Here is a 10,604-nt window from a genome sequence, read left to right on the forward strand (position 1 = left end):
CCGCCCGCTCCTGTGTCTGGTCTGTGAATGCAGCCGAGAGGGAGGGGGAGCATGCTTTTTCCCAAGGACCAATGGGGCTTAAAGGAAGAGGGTGCGTCCCACCCACCTGAGTCAGGATAGAGATAGACAGGGTTGATGGGGAAAATCTCCATTCCTATCAGAGGGGCACACTCTGGAGGTGGAGGAAATGCACCTTCCCATTAGGAATGTAGGGGGATGATCTGGGGTCTCTCCTTCCCATGATAGAGGTTACGCAGGGCTTTGAGTCCCTTTCTGTATTCTGCCAAGCTGAGGGGGGTATGGAAGGGGGCACCTCTAGTCCCAGGGGGTGATGCAGAGTTGGGAGGCTCCGTGGCTAACCAACCAGTTAATTGAGCAGTCCGGGGAGATTTCCAGCCGCAGTGGGTCCTCTCGCTGCCGCCAGCTCCGAGGGGGAGGTGAGGTGAGGGCGCCCACGGGAGCCAGGTCTGCACTGTCGTCACAGCCTAGGCGGGGTGTTGGCAGAGGTGTCTGGGGGGGCCTGGTTGGGTGTGTTGCTCGGAGGTCAGGGGAAGGCCGCAGCACCTGGGCTGATGGATCCCACTGCACAGTGCAGTGCCTGCTGTCACCTGCCCCCTTTCAGAGTGCAGTGTGGGCAGCTGGACGCTGGAGGGCAGCAGCTTCCCTTCAGCACCTTGCACTGACTTGGGACAGTGCAGCCAGCTCAAAGCCTCCTGGGCAGGTGTGCGTGTGGTTGTGTGTGTGTGTGTGTGTGTGTGATTGTTTGCAGGAGAGAATGCCCAGGCTGCTTGGGCAGCAGTGCATTGTGGGTGAGCTTGGACCAGGGCCTGAGGCAGCTGTGCCCTGGCCTGGCAGGTCCCCTCGCAGCAGGCAATTGGGTGCATGTGCAGAGGAGGGAGCTGGTTAGAGCAGGGTTGACCCACGGAGCTTTGCTCTTGCAAAATCTGTGGGCTCCTCTGGCAAAGGGCATGGCTGGGGAAGGGGCAGGCAAGCTGCCCTCCCTGCCCAGGTGGTGGTTACCTGACGGGGGCCCTGCGCTGAGATGCAGAACAGCGCTAGCAAGCGGGGCTCAAAGGCTGCCCAGTCCCATGGGGCTGGGTGTGTTCTGACCCTGGGGCGAGCCCCGGGCCAGTGGCTGCCAGATGCACAGGAGGAGGAGGCAGGCCGGCCAGCGCAGGACCTGTGCTCCAGCCCAGCTTCTGGAGGAGAGGCCACAGGTACCAGTGTGCCCGTGTCTGGTGTTCCCTGGGGCATTATTATCCTGCCGTACCAGGGCACCCTCAGGACAGGGTGCAGAAAGGGTCATGGGGTGGTCATGGGCAACCACCCTACAGATACGTGCAGACCCTCGTGGAGCACGTGGCCCTGAATGCTGGCCCCCTGCCTGGCTTGGTACCTGCGGGGGCACCTGCAGAACCAGCCCTCCCCTTCTCAGTCCACAGAGATGAGACCCTTGCCCAGGTGATCTGAAGGCGCATTGCCCTGTAGGGGGGCTGGGGTGCCCAGCCCCGCTCTGCCAGGGGGACGGAAGCAATTGGGCAATACCCACTGGCCCTGGGGGAGCAGCCCAGCTGTCGCCTCCACCTGCGCGTTTTGAACAGCGTCTGCAAACTGCTCTAGGGACGAGTGACTTGGAAGCAGCTGAGGAGCCTATAACTCGGCCTGAAATCAGCCGGGGGGACGGTTGAGCTTGCTCAGCCAGCAGAGACCTTCCTACCCAGAGCCCAGGCCTGGCGTCACCTCGCCCTGCTTCCCAGTGAAGGGTAAGTAGCACTCTGGAAATGCTAATGTGAGTGGGGAGGGGGGTGCAGGGAGAGGAAGTGGCCTCATGGGACTCTCCTCTGTCCCAGCCTCTCCACCCTCTGCGCAGTAGGTGTGTAGCATCACTGGGGAGGTGACGTGCCTGAGGATGCAGAGGGAATGGCTGGCAGAGCTGGGTTTAAAGCTCTGGAGCTCCTGCTGCCCCCTGTTAGGCCTCTTGTCCATCTCCGTGGACGGGAGCTGGGAACAAGAGCCCAGGAGTCCTGGGCCCCTGTCCTGCGTCTGGGCCACATGGGATGGGATGATTGTGGCTTGAGTCTGTTGGACGTGTGCAGCATCCTGCAGTCGCTGCTCTGCCCAGGCTCCCAGCTGCGTCCCGTTTCTCAGGTGCAGGGTGTCGCGGTGGCTGGAATGCCTGTGGGGTGGGGACTGAATTGGAAAGGAGGTGGGGGGGGTCACTGATCCCCAAGAGGTCAAGTTGTGGCGGGAGGGGGAAGGGGGAGAATCCAGCCATTTAAGAAGCACAAACAAAACACTGTGCCAAAGGCCAGGAGCAGCATTCCTGGCGCCTCCTCGCTTCCTGTTTGAAGCTGCATTCCTGTCATGAAGTCACCGCAGAAAGAGCCTGCTCTGGAATGCAGCCTGTGCGTACAGCGCGGTCAGGGCTGCAAGAAGCAGCAGTGGGGAAGGTGCAGGGTTCTTTGCCCGTGTTGCACCCCAATGTGTGCTAGGGTTCCCCGGGAGCTGCAGGGGACTCCCCTGGCTTAGTCTGTGGCAGAAATTGGCAGCGCGCTCATTTTCCCTGGGACTGGAGTGACTCCAGGGCAAAGAACAGCAGGGCACTGGGCCTCCTGGGTTCTGTTCTGGTGCTGGGAGGGAGTGGGATCTAGTGGTTAGAATAGCGGGGCTGGGTCCTCCTATCTCTGTGTGTACTACCATTGCTTTGGGTAGAGAGAAAGCGAGGCCTAGTGAGCTGCGAGCCAGGACTCCTCAGTTCTGTTCCCTGCCCTAACACTCATAGCTTTGGACAGGGCACTTAAGCTCCGTGCCTCAGTTTCCCCATCACTAAAGCTAGGAGGATGACTGTCTTTCCCCACCCCTTGGTGGCAGCCTGATGGAGCTGAGGACTAAACAGACCGTGGAGACATGTTAGCGTTAGATAGCCATACACCAGCCCTTTAACCCAGGGTTCTCAAACTGGGGGTAATGAGGTTATTACATGGGGGGGTCGCAAGCTGTCAGCCTCCACCCCAAACCCCGCTTTGCCTCCAGCATTTATAATGGTGTTAAATATATTAAAAAGTGTTTTTAATTTATAAGGGGGGGGGGTCGCACTCAGAGACTTGCTATGTGAAAGGGGTCACCAGTAAAAAAAAGTTTGAGAACCACTGCTTTAACCAAAGCCCTCTTTGTTGCTGCCCAGGGTGGGGGATCTCCAGCCAGTGCAGGTGTGAGATGGATGCTGAAGACCCCTTGATGCCGCTAACAAGGCAGCTCAACTGCTGCACCTGGGTAATCCTCACAGGCTTTTCATGCGGCCTCCTGTGGGGGGATGAGCCCCAGGCCCTGCCCGCTGCCCCCTTGTTCTCTGTTGGGAAGTGTTAATGGGAAGTGTCAGTGCTTTATTGCTAGCTGTCAATGGAGGCCTTTGTTCCCCTGAAGGAGGGCCAGACGGGCTCTTTATCGGCTGCTCTCCAAGCCCAGTGCTCTTTGGCTTTGCACAGAGGTGTGCTGGGGGTACTACTGGGGATTTGCTGCTTCTCTGCAGGGCCTTGTGCAGCAGCCCGCTCCCCCTGGGTTTCACTGGGCCCCCCTGCTGTCTTGCTGGTTTCAGCAGAGAGTCCTGTGCATAGATTAGGAGTGCGGAGCCAGGGTGGGGGGAGGCTCCTGGCTGGAATGGGAGCCACATGGACAAGGCCTCCAGTCCTGGCCAGGGCATGACTGCTCCCAGCAGGATGCTTTCCCGGCAGCAAGGCCCAGGACCTCTCTCTCCCTGGGGGAGGGGCCCATCTATCTCCCCTGGGCTTGGCGTGCTGGTGATGACTGGGTAGCACATAGGGGATCCGGGCAAGGCCCTTGCACCCCCATCCCTCTGCCTGTTCACATTTCAGCTCAGAGTGCCACTGAGGGACTTCAGTGCCGTGGTACCCACCAAATGATGCCCCAGAGGGAGGAAGGGGATGTCCTGAAGGCCTGATGGAAATGCAGCAGGCCCTGCAGTGATGCGCTGGTGGTGGGCGGCAGCAATGTGATCGTAAAGCCCAACATGCCCTGTGGGGTGGACACCAATATGCCCCGGAGATGCACAATGCACCCCACGAAAGGCTGTAGAAAATCGGTGCTGTATGTGTGTGGCTAGAGGGTTGCCAACCCTTCAGGATTGGCCTGGAGTCTCCCAGAAGTGGCATCGATCTCCCGGTGACTATTGAAAGCCATCCGGGAGATTTGAATAGGATATTTTAAGAAAATGACATGTCGTGCAGGCGGGCGGGAAATCTCCCAGAATAGCTTCAGTCAAAGTTGGCAACCCTATGTGTGGCCCTTATGACCCTGGGAATGCATGGCCAGGCTTGTGTTCAGGGGCTGGTACCATACGGCCCTTGAGCCCTGTGTGATGAATACTCTGGGCTCCCTTTTCCCAACCTCTGCTGGGCCCTGCTGTCCCCACTTGCCATCCGGGTTTGGGGTGGGGTTTGAGCAGCCGTGGCCTGTTAGAACGCTTACCGTGGAGTGGCAGGCAGTGGGCCGCGGCTGCAAGGTTGGCTGGCCAGGAGACACGTTGGTTGGGCTGTGCAGTGGGAAGATGATGGCTCGTGGCAGTGGGAATGAAAGGACCCATTTCCGTCCCTTGTGACAGCCCAGTCTGTCAGGAGAGGGTCTGGGCAGGTTGCCTGTTCTCCAGCCCTTGGGTGCTCTGGCAGTTGTTACACCTGGTCTCCAGCCCCCCTCCAGCTGCAGAAAGCTGCTCTTTATCCCCTGCTGGATTAGAAGTGAGTCTGTCACTGTGCCATTGACCCGTGCGGCGATGCACGCTCCCGTGCATCCTAAAATGCCTCCTGTTTGCTGGCGTTCTATTGCAGCACCAGCCGTTGTGGCTTTCTTCCTCTGAGGGCCCTTCAGCACATCTGCTGGGTCCTCAAAGCTGCGAGCTTCCCCAGAGCAGTGCCCTGCCCATGCCAGGCAGGACTCCGGGGTGTGCACTTCCCCCCAGCAGGGCCTGGCAAATAAGGTGCAAACACTTCAGCGCCCATGCAAGCCTTCCAGACCCTCCTACTCCAAGGTCTCTAGGTGGGAGGTATTTTTCACTTTTGCTTCAACACAGGTTCTGCCACTGAGTTATCTCAACGGTGGCCTGGCCTGGGGCTGGGTTACTCTGCTCTTTGAGAGAGGCAAGACTTGTCCCTAAAGAACCCCAACCAAACTCAAATAAATCAGGGAGGGAGTAGGGTCTAGGAGTTAGAGCATGGAGCTTCCTGGGTTCTGGTCCTGGCGCTGGGTAGGGAGTGGGATGTAGAGAAGTGGTGGGCGTCTTCCTTGCTGGGACTCCTGGGTTCAGTTTCCAGCCCGGGGGTGCTGTCTCTTTGGGGTTGCTTGCAGTCTGTGAAAGGGGAAGGGGGGCCTGGGCCCTGGTGTGAGGGGTGAATCCGTGGACAACAGGTGCTATGCTAGGTACGTGCGAGGGGCTGGTCCTGTGAACCAGGTAGAAGAGGCCAGCCCTTTGTGTTTGCAGCCCAGCCCTGTCTGCAATCCCACCTGAACTCTGTCCCTTTGGTATACGTGCTCCCCTTGCCCTCGCAGATCCCTGCCTAAGCTCCTGCTGCTGCTGAGGGCTGATTCCGGCTTGTCAGCAGTGGCAGGAGGAGGGGGGCAGGTGAATTCCCGCACGTTCGCCTAAGTCCCTTTATCTCCCTTATCTCTGTCTCCCTCCCTGAAGGGACTGACGGAACAGGAGGCTCAGGCAGGGCTTCCTTCAGCAGCTGCTCCCACCCCTGCGTTCTCCGCAGGCCCCGGGAGGGCGTGGGCCCTGATGCACACGGGGGCTCCCCTAGGTGCTGAGGGGCACTGGATACATTCTAGGCCCTTCCTGGCTTGTTTCCTTTTCCCCACAGGAGAAAAAGTGAGGGGGTGGCTGACCCCTGTCTGGCACCTCTAGCTGGGTCCATGGGTCTTGGTCTTGCCCATGAGTGGCAGGCAGGCTCCTCTCCTGTGCCCCACAAAGGGAGGGGCCCATGGGTCCCTGCCTCACACCCTAAATGCATGTGGTGGGGAGGCAGCTGATTCCATGCCAGTCAGCTTTGGAGGGGGAGCCAGGGGCTAGTGGATTCTTGCCTCGTGCCTCGAGTGGGATGCCAGCAGAGCTCCCCATCTGCTTGCAGCTTCTCTGGCCTATGGGCGGGCAGGAAGCAACAGCTCTGCACCACCTTGGGCCTCCCCACCTTGAACCCCACGTTCTATGGCACTCGGTGGCTGGAGGAACCGGCCCCTCTGTATTGACAGCTTCTTAATGGTGCCCTGATCGCTCGCTCGCTCCCTCCCTGCTGAGGCTGCACTGCTGGGCTAAGGGGAAGGGCTCCATGGCGGGCAAGAGAAACAAGCCCCCAGAGTCTCACAGGAGCTCGGGGCAGCATCACACGGAGCCACGGACCTTGGCGTCCTCGTGGCTACTGTCACTGGAGAGGCCGCCTGCAGGCCCCTTCCCCCCCCACCCCCGTGACTGGCGTGGACAGCAAGGCCAGGGCTGCTGGACTCCTGGCCTGGCCTGAGGGAACTAGAGCAGGGAGGCTGCCTTGGAGGGGCTCCATGGCCTGGATGTGCTGCTTGCGGGGAGAGGTGGGCCACAGCGTGAAGGGCTAGCAGGACCAATGCTGAGGAATGCGGGCTGGGAGACGCAGCAAGACCTGCGTGCAGGTCGTGGTTCCCTGGGTGCTGCATGGGAGGGAGGCCGTTGCTCCTTGGTCTCAAGCAAGAGGATTGTGGGGGCTACTTCATGGTCCCCTTCTGTTTACTGAGGCTGTAGGGCACAGGGGCCCCTGTCCAAGCCCCATTGCTGCAGAAGGGGTGAGGGCCCTGCGTCTCTTGCAGTTGGCAAAGAGATAGTGTCCTGTGTCCCTTCCTCCTTTTTCACTTTTCTTTGGCTCCTGGGGGGAGTCAGGGACACAGGTGCTTGGGGCAGCTGGGGATAGCCAGGACTGGATGTGTTTCCCTGCCCTAGGAGCAGAGTGGGGGGCTACTTCCTTTAGCGCTGGGAGCTTGCTGGGCAACAAAGGCAGTAGGCAGGGACTGTGCCTGTGGGGAGCCCTGGGCACCTGTGCGATGCCTGCCAGCGTTGGCCTACATCCCTACCCCATGATGGCTTTTTTGGGTGGTGGGCCCGTATCTGTGCATGCCTGGGTCTGGCTCTTGTCTCTGCTCCTGAGGGACAGCATCCCCCCACTTCAGTGCACAGCCTTGGACAAGAGAAAGCAGGGTGGAGTGGCCAGGCCCGTGGCTAGATACACCTAAGACAGGAAACAATGCCCCTAATGAATTAAACATCTCTTCACCCCAATAACTGCCCCTTGTTTGCATCTGCATAGGCAGCCTGCTCTGTTTGTCTACACCCACCCCCAGCACTGAGCCCTGACTCATGACTGCAGGGGTTTGTTTGTTGTGCATCTTAGGAACTGGCCAGGATCTAGTTCAAGGCGTTGGATGAAATCTCGTCACCCCCTTGGACCATCTCCACAAGGCCCCCAGAAGCAATGAGCCAGACTCTAGTGTCTGCTCGACTCGAACCCCCTCGCCACAAGCACACACGCTGTTTGCCCCAAGCAGTCACCACCCAGGAACCAGCAGGAAGCTAAGCAGCTATTTACCTTTTGACACCTAATTACCTCTGAGTGCAGCAGGCCTTGGGAGGGATTAGCTGAGGGGCCTTTTGTTCCCTCGCCTCTTCACCTGCCCTCCCCTGCACGTACATGCACATCAGCACAGACACACATCACCAGGCGCCCACACATCCGGGCATGCAGAAGCGTTTGCATGCCTGCCTGCACACATGCTCAAATGCGTGACCTTGTACAGCCGAGAACACATGTACATACGCATCTGGGCAGGCACATGTCAACACCCAGGGCCCCCACAGGCCTAAGAGCACACCCGCAACATGCATACCTGGAGACATGCCTGCAAATATGCATGTACATCCATGTTCCCTGCACACACATATGTATGTTCATATATATAAAATATACACACACAAGCCTGGGCGGCCATACACCCTATAGGTCTCTGCCCCCTAAGCCCCTGCCATCTGGATCTCAGAGCACTTTACAGACCAATGAGGTAAGCCTTGAAAACCCCCTGTGAGGAAGGCAGGTATTCTCCCCAAAGAACAAATTGGGAAACAGGCACAAAGGGAAGTGAGTTGCTCCAGGACCCAGCTCGAGTCAGTTTCAGAAAGGGGGGTACAGAATCCAGGACTTCTGATTGCTACTTCACCCTTGCTCTAACCACTTGATCACATTCCCTCCTAGGCCCAGCAATAGAACCAAGGAATTCTGCTTTCCAGATCCCTGTTTTATACGCTAGATCTGGGAGAGCTAGGAATAGAACCCAGGCCTCCAGGAGCCTAGGCCTGCTCTGCACACCCGGCCACGCCCCTTTCACCGACTATGAAGTGAAATGGTTAACACTCTTGATAGGTCTATGAGCTTTAATTAGGCTTCCACATTAACACTCCATCAAGGAAATTCGCATCTTCTCCTCCTTGTTTTCCAATGTGTCTCCTGATCCCACCAGCCCATATTGGCAGGGCTGGGCTGGGCTGTCTATTAGAGTGCAAAAAACCAGACACTGTCCTGGATTTGAATGTAAATGCTGAGAGTCCGACAGAGAACAGTTGAAAAATCTGGCTGTGTGAATTGTATTATTGTAGCTGATGGCTCGTCTCACCTTGTCCATGGGCACAATGAATGCCCCCTCCTTCCGAGTGTCTGCAGCATCCTGCAAAGTGTGTGTGTGTGTAGATATAAACACACAAATAAAATAGTCATCTGTTTTCCAAGGGAATTGTTGGCTATTTTCTCAGGGGTTACAATGAGTTCAACCCTGGAGCGGCAGCCCTGCCACATGAAACCTGCCGCTCCGTAAAATAGGTGCTGCACAGGCTGGGGCAGGGCAAGCATCCTCCATACACTGCTGCCCTTCCAGATGCCTCAGCCCTGCACTGGAGAGATGGGGAAACTGAGGCAAGGTGGAGCCATATGACTTGACTGAGGTTGCAAAACAAATCAGTGGCAGGGTAGGAATAGGTTTCAGAGTAGCAGCCGTGCTAGTCTGTATTCGCAAAAAGAAAAGGAGTACTTGTGGCACCTTAGAGACTGACAGATAGTTATAGGAATAGTTGGCTTGTCATCTCTTCAGGGCAGTGGTTGTCTTTTTGTTCTGTTCGTGCAGCGCCGAGCACAAAGGGAGCTTGCTCCCTTAGCCACTACCCTGAGGAATGAAGTCCTGGGGAACCCTGCCTTCTAGACTCCCCAGCTCTAAGCATTGGCCCATACTCCCAACTAGGAGGTCTGACTCCTAGTTCCTTTGCTCTAACCATACTGCTCCTCAGTGTTTTGTTTCATTATTCCTTGATGGCTGCAGGTGAGCGCCAGCTCTGAAATAGCAGCGTACCCTGGGCAGATGCCAAGTGGAGTTCCCTGCTTTAGCTGCTGGTTAGGACTGGAGCTCCTTCCTTGTTCAGGGCACGGTCTAAACTGCTGCCTAGAAGGAATTAAACGCCCTAGTGACCCCATATCTGCACTCAGCAGGGGCCCTGAGCTGCACTCCTCACCTCCTGCCAGTGCATTGCCTGGGCTGGCTGAACGACATCCAGCCAGTCACCTCCCTTCCAAACCATGCCTGCGGGTGCTTGTGCTCCAGGCTATGCACTTTCCTCTTGGCCTGCCCTGACACCCAGTGCCACGGGGCGCGCGTGATGATCCTCAGTGAGCTAGTTCCCGCTCCTTCTTCGTTCTGCTGCCTGCGGAGGATATCAGTTCCGCCACGGAGCCGTGAGCCTGGCTGCACGGCTGGCCGACACCCCCATCAATGCCTTCTGCAGTGCGAGAGAGACCCTGGCATGTGCCTGGTGCAAGGCACCAGGTTGCTGTCACCTCCAGAACCTGCTTGTCCAGAGCCCTGCGATACTGCCTCCTCCTTGCAAGCTGCCCAGCCTTCAGAAGAGGAGGGGGAAACTGGATGATGGCGGGGCAGGGTGTTCTCTTTAACTGTGGAGGCCTTTCCAACCGTCATCTGTCCTTGTGGCATCAACTGGTTCCTTTTTGCAGCAGTGGGCATTACCCAAGGGTCTCTGCCCTCCTGGGTCTCCCCCGTTAGCTGATCTCCTTTTTCACCCCAGTGCCACATTCCCTTCTTCCCTGGGCCTGGGGGCCAGCCCCCAACCAGGCACAGCTGTTGGCATGACGGGGGTTAAATGCCCTGCACTGTTAATCTCCTCCAGGGAGTGGATTAGGAACCTGGCTGGCTGCTTTCCCTGTTCTTAGAGAGAGACTGAGAACCTCCGTGAGCCAAATTTTTCAGGGGATAACAGAAACCTTCCAGTAATTTTGTGTGGGTGGGTCATTTAATGAGAGGAGCCTGTGGAGTGAGACGCAACCAGGCAGGTGGCTGGTTGAGGGGAACAGGATGTTACCACACGTCTTGAGATGCAGATATTTTCTGAGCAGTAGTAGCCCTGCTGGGAAATACCCAGCCTTTGGTTAGGACACAGGAGGGGCTACGTGTGCATGCAGTTAATTTCTCCTTACAAGTGCATTGATTTTTAGTTGGAGGATTAGGCCTCTTAAGTGCTGGAT

The sequence above is a fragment of the Eretmochelys imbricata genome, chromosome 26, assembly GCF_965152235.1.
Source record: "Eretmochelys imbricata isolate rEreImb1 chromosome 26, rEreImb1.hap1, whole genome shotgun sequence".
Taxonomy (NCBI): domain Eukaryota; kingdom Metazoa; phylum Chordata; order Testudines; family Cheloniidae; genus Eretmochelys; species Eretmochelys imbricata.